The sequence below is a fragment of the Parus major genome, chromosome 9, assembly GCF_001522545.3.
Source record: "Parus major isolate Abel chromosome 9, Parus_major1.1, whole genome shotgun sequence".
NCBI classification, from domain to species: Eukaryota; Metazoa; Chordata; class Aves; order Passeriformes; family Paridae; genus Parus; species Parus major.
The window spans coordinates 1,138,137-1,151,736 of NC_031778.1; the positions used below are offsets into that span (position 1 = coordinate 1,138,137).

The 13,600-nt window shown below is 45.3% G+C and overlaps 1 long non-coding RNA gene across 1 annotated transcript; it reads left to right on the plus strand.

Annotated features, from left to right (window-relative positions):
• The first annotated feature begins 291 nt into the window (after nt 1-291).
• Nucleotides 292-5,035, plus strand: LOC117244875. The gene is made up of 2 exons (XR_004498764.1): nt 292-427; nt 4,653-5,035. It is a non-coding gene; the product is annotated as an uncharacterized LOC117244875 (long non-coding RNA).
• Nucleotides 5,036-13,600: the final 8,565 nt, after the last annotated feature.

The following is a 13,600-nucleotide window of genomic DNA, read 5'->3' on the forward strand; positions in this document are numbered from 1 at the left end:
CAGGGCTGCACGTTTTGGAGGGACATCCCAGAAGGAGAGAAGCCGAATACTTAATGTGAGGGGAGCTCCAAGGCTCTTGTCCCAGCCTCAAGCTTTGCCAGTTTGCCAGATGTTTTCTGTGTCCTCTCCCTGCTCTCTCTGGCCCTGCACTGAGGCTTGCTGCTGAAAGCAGCTTTTCTTGTCCTGTACTACATTTTTTAGCAGCATTTTTTTCCATGTTACATCACATGGGCAAAGGTCTCCTCTTGGACACGTGTTGCCACATAAATGGTGGATGGGCAGAAACTTTTCAGGTGCCAGAGTAGGGCAGGGGAGCCAATCTCCAAGCACCTCTCCAGCTCTGCACTCCCTGCAGAAATGTTGCTGACCATGTGCACTGCTGGTGAGCACCATGGCCCCTGGGGACCAGCCAAGGATCTGTCAGGAGGTAAAACCATTGTTAACAAGGAGCAGCATCTCATGGCTGCTTTCTGTGTGTGCCCTCCATTCCAAAGCCCCCTCTGCATTCATGGTGCTGTGATCAGACTGCAGAAGGGCAGAGCACATCAATGAGCACATCCAGAGGAGGCAACCAGCCTGGTGAGGGGCTGGGAACGCTGTGAGGAGCGGCTGAGGGAGCTGGGGTTGTCTAGCCTGGAGAAAAGGAGACTCAGGAGTGACCTTATCACTCTCTGCAGCCCCCTGAAAGGTGGCTGTGGGCAGGGGGGGTCGGTCTCTTTCTCCAGGCAGCAGCTGACAGAACCAGAGGACACAGCCTCGAGCTGTGCCAAGGGAAATACAGGTTGGCTATTAGGAAAAAGTTTTTTACAGAAAGGGTGATAAAGTACTGGAAAGGTCTGCCTGGGGAGGTGGTGGAGTCACCATCCCTGGATATGTTTAAAAACCACTGGATGTGGCACTCAGTGCCATGGTCTGGTTTTTGGTGTTAGGGCTGGGTTGGACTCAATGTTCTTGGCGGTCTCTTCCAACCCAGTGATCCTGTGATTCTGCAATGGATTAGTTTCTCATTTACATGTTAAGGGTTAAATTGGCATGACAGGCCAGTTTAAATGCCCTTTAAGCATCCCTTAAACTTCCTCCTTTCCCCCCTTCTCCTTAAGCACGGCCAGGGCTTTTCCTGTGAGCAGGAGGGACAGAGGCTGGCACTGGCACTGCCACAGTGCCCAGGGCAGCGTGCTGGGCACGGCCTCACTGCCCTCACTCACCTTTGCAATTCCCACCAGGTCAGCAGGAGCAGTGGGCTGCTCAGCAAACCTTCCCACGTGGCCATTCTGATGCCAGCTGGGAGTCAGGTGTGCTCCTCCATGACCCTGTGTGTGGCTCTTGGCAGGGTGGGGATGCTGTGCTACACCACAGCAGCCTGGTGACCTCACAGGGATCCCACACTGAAACAAAGCAAACCTGTACAGAGACAGAGATGGGCAGCAGTGCTGGGGGTCAGTGTGCTCATGGGGACAGCTAAAGCATGCCCTGGTATTTTCTTCTGAAGTCTCTCCACATCTGGAAGGGTGGCCTGGCACTACAAGTTCACATCTGGCCATGCTGGTGCTTTACTTGGGGCTGATCCAGCCCTTGGAAATGAGGATCCACAGGAGAACAATAGCAGCTGTAATTTAGGTTTAAGCTAAACTTAAAAGGTGCCAAAACTCAATGTCAGTCTGTAAACTATTGGGGGCACATGCTGGATTGTGATCTGGTTTTTAACTGGCTAAATATCTGTGACTCCCTTTGAATCAGGAATGCTTCAGGTGGAGGCCACTCTGCCCAGCACATTGGTGTTAAACAATTCATTGTTTTGCTCATGTGTTAACCTGTACAGCACCAAAGGCACAGATCCACCTTCCCAAAAGAAAAACAGTTTTGAATTTCCCATACTGAGGTATCCAGGCTTCCAGATTGATTCTGACAGCTTTCCCTGGCACCTGGAGCAGTGGAAGTAAATAGTTCCTTGTTTTACTGACATAGGAGAGAAATCGCTATCGCCATGCAGATTTGATCTTTTTTCCTTTAGATTAAATGATATTGCATCCACACAAGTCATTAGAGTTCCAAATACTTTGCAATTAATCATGAAGAGAGTAAATGAATCATTGATTTAACATTAAGAGACCCTTTTTTTTCCAGCAATGTATTCTCCTGACAACTTGCATTACCAGTAACTATTCAATAAAGAATAAAATAATACATTTGGTCTGGTTTAGAATGTGCCTCACACTCCATAAATATCAATACAGATACAGCCAAACAAATCTCCTTGTGATTGTGAGCTCTAGCTGAGAATACATCTAGCAATAAAGGTTATCAGTGGAAAGCAGTGATGGAAGCAGGGTTCTGATTTGTCTGGTGGCACAGTCTGGGCAGTTGCATGTGTGTTTGCAGGGGTTAGGGATAACTCTTTGGTGAGAAAAGTGCATGGAGGTGGCAGGGGGGTATTGGAAGATGTGCCAGCTTTTCCTAAGGGGGGTGTGTGGGGGTAAAATTGCCTGTGAGCCTATGGCCACAGTCCCACAGTTGGCTGAGTACACATTTGAGTCCAGATGTAAACCACCTGCACTGGAAAGAAAATCCCAAGAATTTTGCAAAGGTTATGAACTTAAGCACTCAGATATTAAAAAATGTGCTCAGTGCTCTGTAACTGGCCAATAGGTTTGATATTTGTGTGCCAGAAGTGTGATTTCTGCACAAAGGTTTCCCTGCTTTGGGGCATTTGGCCTTTGTTAGGTTGGATTAGATGTGGAGGAGGCTGCAGCAGGTGGAGGAGAAGAGAGGTCTGAGCCTCCCACTCCATGCTCTGCCTGTGCCCTGCCCAGCAGTGCTGTGACCACACACAGCTCAGCTTGCTGACCCAGGAGAAAATGCCAGCTGTACTTTGGGGAGTTGCTTTTCTAGGAGCTCAGTGAGATGGATCATGCACCACACAGTTCAGTGGGGTGAGGGAGGTGGCCAAAGCAGGAGAGAAGGGAGAACAGCCCCACTTTTCTCAGCCAGACTGGCTGCAGTGAAATCCAGACCCGTGGCCTTAACAGGGAACACAAAGTTCAAATGGAGCACAAAGTCACTTGGCAGCCTTTTGTACATTAACATGGGCTCTCCAGCCCAGCCAATTCCCTAGCCTCAAATTACAGAAACATCACTGCACTGAGATGTTTACTCATCTGTGAAATACCATCTCTGGCCACTGGTGCACTGTGGGTTATTCCCTGTGCAGGTGCACGTACCAACAGATGGCTGTGCACTGGGGGCCAGGCTGCCAATCCAGCCTTGCTTTGCTTCCTCCCTTCCTTTCCCTTGCAAGCTAGATATTACATATAATCACTTGATCAGATAAAAAAACAAATCAGAAAAAAATATTAGAAAAAAAAAGCAGACAAGGTGCACTCAATTTAGGACAAAAGACTGCATATTTGGACATCTGATGTGTATTTATATCTGAGCAAACTGTTAAAAGGCCAGGGATTTATCCAAGTTAAGAAGTAGTACATGAGTCTATAATGTGCTTTAGTAAGACCTTATAACTTTGTGCACATGAATTTTCACCACTGAAGTGAATTATATTGCTTTTAAAGTTAGGTAGTTGATTTTAGGTACCTCAGTTGGAGTCCCTTATATCAACTTCTCCAAATGACTGTTGCTTGGATTTGGTCACAGAAAGTTTTTATAGGGCTCCAAGGTTAATCTGCCAGTATCTTTCTTTTCTCCCATCCCCAAAGTGACACAATAACTTCAAACTTCCTTTGTAGCTTGTTTTATGTTTTTGTCAGCTGTATTGGTCCTTGGGCTTAAAAATGTTCTCCATGCCTATAATAAATGAGGGCTGGAGGGAAGTTTTAGGTGCATTTCATGTCCCAGTATCACCTACTGGTGAACTAAAATGTCACACATATAAAAATATAAAAAATGGTAAAATATGTGTGTATCCATAAATCTATTTAAGCACAATCAGTGATGGATGAGTGTGTTTAAATCTTAGAATTGTACTTCTTCTAACTTACTGGAAGAGGAGTCCCATAATTCACTGGAGAGTCTCATTCTTGTGAATTATTTTCTTCATCATTTAAGGAATATTTCATGTCCTGAAGATGATCTCCAGGCACTGTAACCTGTATTTGGCTTTCAGCTATATTTCTTTATCTTCCTTAATGCATATGATCTTGTGCACTTCAGTGTGGAAAATTGGATAGTCCCTGCTTTCTGCTTCCTGCAACTTGTTTATTCAAGTGTGGTATTTAAGTAAACACAGTGCTGCACCATGGCCAGCTTCTATTTTCTCTCTCCTCCTTGTGATCATCGCTTGTTTACTTCAGCAGCATCACCTGAGGGCCCTGAGCAGCAGCGTGTGGGCAGTGCCTCAGGCTCTCCTTAAACCAGCCACCAAGGCTTTGCTCTGGCAGGGAAAACGTGGGGCCTGGGGACAGTGGGACAGCTGAGATCCCCCCTGGAGCATGTTTGTGGTCACTGTGTCACCTGGGGGACCAGGGGAGGGCCATTCTCCCCCTCTGCCTGTTGGCAGCTGCAGGCAGATGTGCTCACATCTGCTCCTGACCACGGGCACACGGAGCTCAGCTGGGCTTGGCAGGGCTGGGGGAGCGGGTGGGAGGGGGACTGCAGACTTTGGGATGCTGATATTTATTATTTCACTTGCTATTGAACAGGGCAGGAGCACTGGTGAATGCTGCAGTTGGCAGGGAAGAGCTCCAAGGAGCAGTGCTGGGAGGTGAGGAGGGAGCAGGCTCAGGGCTGAGGCTCTCATCACAGCATTCAGCATGGACAGACTCCTCAAGCTGGCCTGGGGCACATGATTCCCAACATAAATCCTCCCAGGAAGATGTCCTGTGCTTTAAAGTCATGTCTTCCTCTCTTTCCTCTGGAAAATGAGGATAATAATACCTGATCTGTCTTCTCTGAGTGTTGCTTAATATTTAAATATTGCTTTGATCCCATGAAGTGCTGAGGATTATTACTTTATAATCTCTATAATTCTATTATTCCATGAGTGAAGTGATTCAAATAAAATTGAAAGGATCTTTTATGCTGACCCAGAGCCAAAGCAGAGCCAAAATTTTGTATCTGTAGAGGGTGGAAGAAACTAAACTCAGCCACAGAATACTTTGGTGTTTTTGGGTTATGCAGAGTCTGTGGGGATCAGTGTGCTTTAAATGGGTTCAGTAGAGACAGGAAAGCCAGACAAAATAGAGAAGGAATTGCTGGGATGTTCATTCCAATTCTCCAACATGGTGCTCACTATGCCCAGATTACTTTAAAGCTTTTTGCTATTTTTTTTGCTAATTTGACAATCTCCATGGACATGAGAAGGGAATAATGAAATTCCCACAAAAGTACTGATGCTATTCCTTGAGCTAGGCATGGCATCTCAGCTCTGAGTCTGCTCAAATTTCACCTGAGCCATGTGGCCTTGAGCATGGGCCATGGGCTGTGAAGGTCTGGCTGGGAAGTTTTCATTTTGGTTCTCTCCCTGCACTCCTTTTTCTTCCCCAGTGTGCCTCTCTGAAACTTCTCAGCAGAGTTTGTAAAGCAGTGGAGACATCGGAGATGGGTCAGTGGGCAGAGCAAGGATATTTAAAATTGGTGATAGATGAACACATTACAAAGCTATTACCACACAGCACATAGCTTAAATATCTTGAGGATATGCATGGGTTTGCTAGTGAAGGAGCGACTGTGTGAGCAGAAGACATCAGTGTGGGAGTGATCATGCTAAGGGCACTGTGCTGGGCTTGTGTGAGGGGGAGGCCTCAGTATTGTGTCTTCTTTCATGCCTGATTGCTAATTGCTAATCACATTCTGTGGCTGAGATTTTATTGTTGCTTAAGAGAGTGCTGTGTGTGCATATAAAAATCTGCTCACCAATTTACAGCGCTGTGTGTCAGGGTGTTCGTGTGGGGTGTCCCGGGGCACTGGGGGCTCTGGCACTGATGGTGCAGAGGCAGCAAACGAGGTGCACGGTCCTTTTTCAGTGTCTGAAACCTGTGAGATACCTTTCAGAAAGGAAGAGCACCTTGTTGGGATGGAGTCAAGGGTCAGCCAGTGCTGTGGCTGGGAATGGAGGATGAGAGGTTTCCAGCTGAGCAGGATCCTCGCTCCACCACCCGACACGCTGCCTGTCGTCCCACGGCCCCCGGTGCCTCTGAGTAATAACACAATGTTTTGCTTCTTAGTAAATATCTTTTAAACTGATGAATTCAAAAAGCACTTTAGATGACATTTAAAATTTAGAACCAGATGACTGAGCTGTGAATAATGAATCTTGCCCAGTAGATGGATTGCATGTTGCTGTGCAGTTCTCTCCCTCTCAGTCATTGTCAGCTGAAGCATTTTTCTCTTCCACCTGGTTTCCCTCCTCTCTTCCCTCCCTCACCCCCAGAATACATAAGGCATATTCAGAAGCGCTTTATTTTGAAGAGCATGTGCAGAGAAAAACTTTCAAACCAATCAGACCTAATCAGAGATGCATTTCTCTCCTCTTCAATCCTGACCTGAGGGTTGGTTATTTATGACTCCAGTCTTTAAACTGGGGCTTTCTGTGCCCATCCTGCCCCACACTTTAGCCAGCAGTTGTCTCCCAGGTGCACAGCAGGGCAGAACATCACCCCCTTGGGCACTGTCCTGGTGCCATGGTGCAGACAGGCAGCCCCACAGCCTGTAAAGCCAAATTAAAGTGCCCCTTTCAGTGCCCAGCCGTAGCCAATGTTTTGGGCAGCTCAGGGTTGCTGTGGCCTGGAGCAGCTCAGCTGTACTTGTGATGGCTACAGCACACCTGGCCAGGCTTTCCTTTTTGGAGATGGCACTCCTTGGCCATGGCAGTTTATGCCACACTGTCCCCAAGCCTCAGATGTGCCTCCTGCCACAGCCACAGCCTCTGGCTGCCACTGCAAGATGGATGGCTGGCTCTGCTCAGCAGCCTGAGTCCTTTACCTGGGCTAAGCATGTCCCTTAACCCCCCAGAGGGAGGGCAGGAACTGGCACAGTGTCCCCTCCAGCTTTGCACCACTGCAGGCAGTGTCCAGCTGTGCCCCCAAGCAGCCTGGAGTCCCTTTGTCACCTGCAGGGAAGGAGCAGAGCAAGGAGGGGGTCTTTAGGGGAGGCTGCTCGGGATGTAGGAAGCAGGTGAGAACAGCATGAAGATGAATTCTGGCCTCTGGAACTGAGCTGGGTCACTGGTGCCTCAGCACTGGGGCCAGGTCCAGATCTGTGTCCTGTGTGCTGCAGGCTCCATACACGAGGTGAAGGTGGATAATGAGCTAAACAGGGCTAATTAGACTTTGGTTTCCTGACTGCCTTCACTGGAGTGTCAGTGTGATGCCTTTATGGGCTACCTAAAAACAGAGGCCAGACAAAATTAAAGGAATAAAAAGCAGTTCTGTTTATTGAAGGGCCTTCAGGTACATTTAGGGCAGACAAAGCTCCCCAGGGACTGCACCCAGAAATGGATGATGGGTCACAGGTTTTCACACTTTTATCAGTTTGGTCCATTTGCACATTGGGGGTTCATCTTCCAATTCCAGCTTCAGGGAATGAACTCATTTACCCCAAGTTTGCTGCCCCAACTCACTTTTGTTTCCAGCTCTCAGGCCTGAGGCAGTGAGGTGTCCGCTGCATGTTTGAGGGTGCTGGGAAATCCTTGCAGAATATAGGAAGTCATGCTGAAGACTGTATTTATTATAGTATTGGTTAATCTGTGCCTTCTCCATTGTTGGATGGAATGTTTTTGTTCAGAGGAATTCTTGACATCGTGTTACATATTATCTCCCGGTGCTGTTGCCTTGTTCCAGAAGGAAGCTGTGGAAAGTGCTGATTTTGGTAATTGCACTCAGATCTTTGAGGCAGAGATTATTCCTAGAGAAAGATGGGATTCTGTGGACATCAGCCTGGAGCAGCCACTCAGACTGGAACAAACCAGCAGGGCTCAAAGCTGTCAGGCCCTGCTCCTGGATTGATTTTAGGTGCCTGCCCTGGCTTCCCCCTCACATTTAATGCTGCACTGGTGGGGTTTGCATATGAACACCAGGAAATTCCTCCCAAGGACAGAAGAAGTAGCAGTAGGACTCAAAGTAGGAAAGGTCACAGGCCCTATTCTACCATTTGTTCTGATAAAACAGAAAAATAATAATAAATAGTTTCTCCAAGCTAAAACCCTTTCATCTATGTCTCCTGAAGTCTACAGTTTTGTTTGTGCTCATTCTCATGTGCTTCTTGGCACTTTTTGTATGATTCAATTAGAAACATCAGCAAGGAAAATAATGTGTTTTAAGAATGACTTTCAAACTGTGTTCCTTGGTTGCTGGATAGGTTCTTAAAATACTTTTTCTTTTTGGGTTTCCTAGTGTTTTAACACAGAGACTAGAGCCTCTTTCATGTGAGAAATGCTTTCCTGCTGTGAAAACTTGCAGAATATTTGCTCTGAGTGGAGGTGAAGGAAGTGCCCTGTGTGGTCACTGCTCCCTGGGAAGCTACTGCTCTGTAGTAGGATGAACTTTTGGCTCTGTGTGACATCAAGTAGCAGTGCTGTTTGTATTTAAAAGGAAGGTTACAAACGTTTGTTTAGAAATCTGGCTTTCACATCAAGGAGCCAAGGTAAAAAGGAGATTTTATTATTATTATTTTCTGATAGTAGATGTTAGCAAAGTGTCAAAACTGCCTCTCCATAATTTCTTTGTATGCAAAATAACTGCAAAGCCAGATGGAAAATTGTCTCTTGAGAGAGTCATTTGAAGCAGTACTAAAGTAGCACTGACCACATCTGAACTTCAACCCATTCACACCCTGTAAACCTGTGCAAATAATTAGTCTCTGCAGAATTACAGGAAAAGTAATAAATCTTAACTAGGGAGAAAGCATTTGGTGAGCTTGACTGTGCTTTCAGTGTGGTTACAGCATCCAGCTGAACTTTGAAATGCTCAGAGAGAAATATTTGCCCTCGAGGATGATACAGCTGGTCTGACACAGGAAAGGGTGTCTGGAATAGGGCCTGTCACTGATTGGAAATCTCTCAATAAAGATGAGGGAGAAGAAGAGTTGCAAATCATGGGATTGTTCCACGTAAAATAGAATTTTATTTTTTAAATGAAAGTTGGGAAAACTCAGCTGAGACCTTGAAGCTGAGAAACAGCTTAGTGCTAGGAATTGGATTGCTAATGAGCTATGAACTTTACTGAACACAATGTATTGATTTGGGTGGTATTTTCCTAACCTTGTTCTTAACACTTATTTACCCTTCCTTAAATTTAAGAGAATGTATTGCTGTAGATACTTTACTGGGTCTCAAAGTAGAGACAACCTGCCTACTGGCCAACTTCCTTTGTACTCAAACCAAGTAAAAACACATTCTGTGGTGCAGGCAGGTGTGTAAAGCAAGGTGTTGGGAAGAGCCTCAGGTCTGGACTATTCTCTGGGGTTACATCCAAATGAATCAGTATTCTGTGCCCATCTCCCAGAGCACTGCAGCACACAAATTAAATGAATTTTTTTGCTGCTGCCTGTGCAATGGGCAGAGTTTGTCTGTCCCAAAGTTTGCAGGTACAGATGGGGAGATTGTATTTAGCAGTTGCTCTGCAGGTGCTGCAGCACAGTGTGGGCATTGCACTGTATTCAAGCATCAATTGGTAGAATTATTATAGAATACTCAGAAGTATAAATAAAGAAATGCTTTCCCCTGGCTCAACAGGCTACTCTGCTGGATTGGTCTTAACCAGCAATGCCAACAGAGCACACAGGCCCATGGGCTATAGTCCTTAGCTCAGTGCTGCTCTGTCAAATCTGGCGTCTTTTGTGGGGCTTTTTTATCCATTTCTGCAGAAAAAAACAGAGTAACAGTCTCCTAATGTTAACATAGTCATTTTCCTTTAATCTTTTCTAAAACACCGAAAAACCAAAGGAGAAAAGACAAATGTTAACTACAGATCATTTCCAAGGTACTGGTTTAGCTCTTAGGGCTACAGTTCTTTTGAACAAATTGACTCCTCTTTGCAATTCTTTTTGGGTTTTTGAGGTTTCCTTTTTTAAAAAAAAATCTTTCATAATTTTTTTCCTCTTTTTTTCCCCCTAAATGATACTACTTCCCTGATTTTTCTAAGTCCTTACCCCACAGCTCAAAGGAGGAAGCAGGGCAGGGGGAGGAATCAATGTCTGAATGTGCTCAGGCCTAACACACCTGGATAAGGTGTTTTGCAGTATTACTTGTTTTATTTTACATTTGCCTTGTTTTGTTTTGTTTTGTTTTTCCTTTCACTTGGAAAGTGTTCAAAGCAAAAACCTTTATTGCAACATCACATCTTCTGGAAATGTGATTAATAAAGAGCTTTCAGGAGTTGAATTATCAAGGAAGAAATTGCTTATATTGATTGACACTCTCTCTCTATATATATGTATATATATGAAAAAACTTCTCTTGTGACATGACTTCTCCTCTCTCCACAATTCTTGGCAGCAAGGAGAAAGCAAATTTCTACCAGATGGCATGGAGGCAGTTCAGACTGTTCTGTAGAGGTGGGGGCACAGGTGGGGCTGTAAGACCACCAAAGGGCTCACTGATAAAAGCCAGTGTATTGTAAATTATGGCCAGGAACCAGGAACTGATTCTTCTTTGGGCTGACACTGACACTGGAATTAATAAAACCAGTTTTGGAGTATATTCTGTTGCTGACAGCTGCACAACAGCAGTACATGTGAATAATGTGAACCATGTGAATAATGGACATTGAGAGCTTTCCTGCAAACCTTTAAAAGTAAAACTGTGATCATAAAGAAAGTTTTCTTTTATTAACTTGCCTTCCCTGGGAGTGACTGTGGGACCCTGTTACGCTGTGAATAGCACAGTATGAACTGTGGGAAAGCTGCTCAGCAGCACAAGTCTGTGTGCAGACTCAAACTTCCCCCTCCCAGGGAAAGAGGCTGGCCCTGGCCTCACAGTGAGAGCTGCTGCAAGCAGACAATGTTTGCTGTGCAGTTTTGCAGAACTGCTCCTGTGAATGATCCACTTATTTCATAAGGCAGCAGTGTCAGAATTTGGGCTGTTTTTTGGACACACATGAATTTTCACTGATTGTTTGCCTGCATGCAGTCCTGCATGATGATTTAAACTTCATGAGGCAAATGTAATGGAGGATGTAAATCTTCATCTTGCTTCTCAACCAAACCATAAAAATAAGATAATCTGGTTCATCTTATAGCTGGTTCTAAAATGAGTCATGTGCATGTATGTGTGTATACACTTTACAGGGGTCATTACTAAAATTCCTGCTGGTAATAGGTTCAACAAAATCCCTTCCAAGGGAAATAAGCCAAATAGCTTTGCTCTCTCATCACTCCTACAGAGGCAGCCACTGTGTCCCAGCAGGGATGTCAGCATCCACCAATCTGTGTTTTGAATGAGGCACCAGGAAGCACAGCTTTCTGGGCCAGTATTTCAGGAAAACACATGGCAGTGTCTGCTGCTCATCAAAGGCAGTGGTTCAGTCAAGCACTCAGTCAGGACTTTCCCACTGCACAGACTGAGGGGGATCCAGTCTTCCCCACACTGCAAGATTCTGGTGCAAAGCTGTTTTGCATTTTCCACAGTAGCCCGGGTAGAAACTTGTTTGCAGTTAACCCATGCAGGATCTGCACTCCTGAGCATCAGCATGGAAATCTTCAGGGTAACAACTCCCAGTTCCACCAGCCAGCCTCAGGAATAGAAATGTGAGTTTCTTGCACACAGAAACAACCAAACAGTGCCTTCTATTGTAAACTGTATTTTAATTTTGGTGTTGTAAAACACATCACATTGGATGGGGTTACTAGAGGATAAGCACTGTTGTTCCTGATACCCTGTTAGGATGAGGAATGGGCTAGCACTGGGGGAAAAGGGCACTTCCCACTGCTCTGTCTTTAGTGTTCCAACTGGCATTGAAGTTGGTTTTGTCTGCCTGCCTGAACTTTGGACACTGCTGCCTCATTGCTGTTGCGCTGAACACACTGAGCTTGTTTATAATGGTGTGTTGAATTAGTAGTTGCAAGTGGACCTCTAGACTTGTAGGCTAAATTTAAAAGTATAGTACATATTATGTATATTATGTATATTAGTTATCCTGTGATACAGTCATGCTCCTCTACTTGACAGGATAAATAATTTACTCTTCTGAGAATCTCTTGATTGTATTCTTTTGCTAGAACTGGCATTAATGACAAGACTTCCAGGGACAGAGTCTCCACTGACTCCTTTGAGATCCTCAGCAGTTTGGGTATCAGGTGACTGTAGCACAGCAGGAACTCTAAGCACCTACCACAGTGCTACCTGCTCCAGTAATTTTTCTGTCATTTGGGACCCAGTAGTGAAGCAGATTTCCTCTTCAGTGTAGAATGACTTTGTTATGCAAGGTAATTATTTTCTTCCTTTCATTTCAAATGAGGTTTGTGTTTTTCAAGTCTATAACTAAAGTATCAGCACACTGGCAGCTGTAGGTGGGATTACAAGCAAGAATTGCCAAAGCATATAAAGTATGGATATCCACACAGTCAGATGTTGCATGGGGGTTCTCATCATTAAAGTGCTGTATTAGTAGCTTCCATTATGTTGCTCTCCTGTGGTGCAGCATTCTGGATCAGAAGAGACCTGCTATTTCACATGCACTCCAGCTGTTCCCTTCACCCACCACAGTCAAACCTCATATTTTCTTATTTTTAATGAGTTACGTGTGTGGAAAGCAAAAAAACAAAACAAAACAAAAAAACCAAACAAAAAAAACCCCAAAAACTAAGATGATTAGGTTGTTTCCTGCATGAAGAAGCTGAGTGAGATTATGAGGGCCTTAAGAAAGCTTTTCCCAGCCATGTGAAATGCAGAGTTGTGAGGCTGAATCATTTCCTTGACCACTGTCTGGACAGACCAACACAGGGTGGTTGCCTTTGTCCCTGGTGCTTTTATTTCTGAGAGCACTGATAATTTCTGTTTTCTAGTCTCCTTTTGTTCTTGCTCTGCTGTGTTCTGGTCTCTTTATTATTCTGTTTTGATTTTGGTTTTACTGGCCATCAGGGATATTTCCCATCTCCTTTTGTCTCATGTTAAACTACATGTGGTTCAGAGCTCTGACTGATGGCCCCAGGATGCCTGGCTGTGGCTTTGATGCATGTCATAGTCCAGGAAACAGAAATCCCAACACAAATCACTGTACAACCCGACACAACTCATGTTTGTGAGGAAAAGCTGTGCCCAGCAAAGTCAAAGCAACAGTGAGAACAGAATCCCTTCCTCAGGAGGCCCCCCAGGACAGCACAAACTGCCTGCATGTGCCTTGCCTGCCTCTGCAGCTCTGACCCCTCCTGTGTCAGTGGCACACCTGCAGCTTTTGTACCTCATCTCCTGCCAGCATCGTGCCTCCTGCATCCAGCACAGCCCTCCCACAACAGGGGCAGCTCAGTCCTGTGGAATGTCCTGCTGCTGGGGGTGATCTGTGCTGTCACACTCATGTTCAGAACTTTCCTGGTGGCATTTGGATCCTCTCAGCTCATGCAGTAGCTGAGTGTACTAGTTTGAGAACAAACCAGTGGCAGATTCCAAGTCAGTAAAATTTGATAGGAAAATTAAAATAAAGGCACAAACACTGGC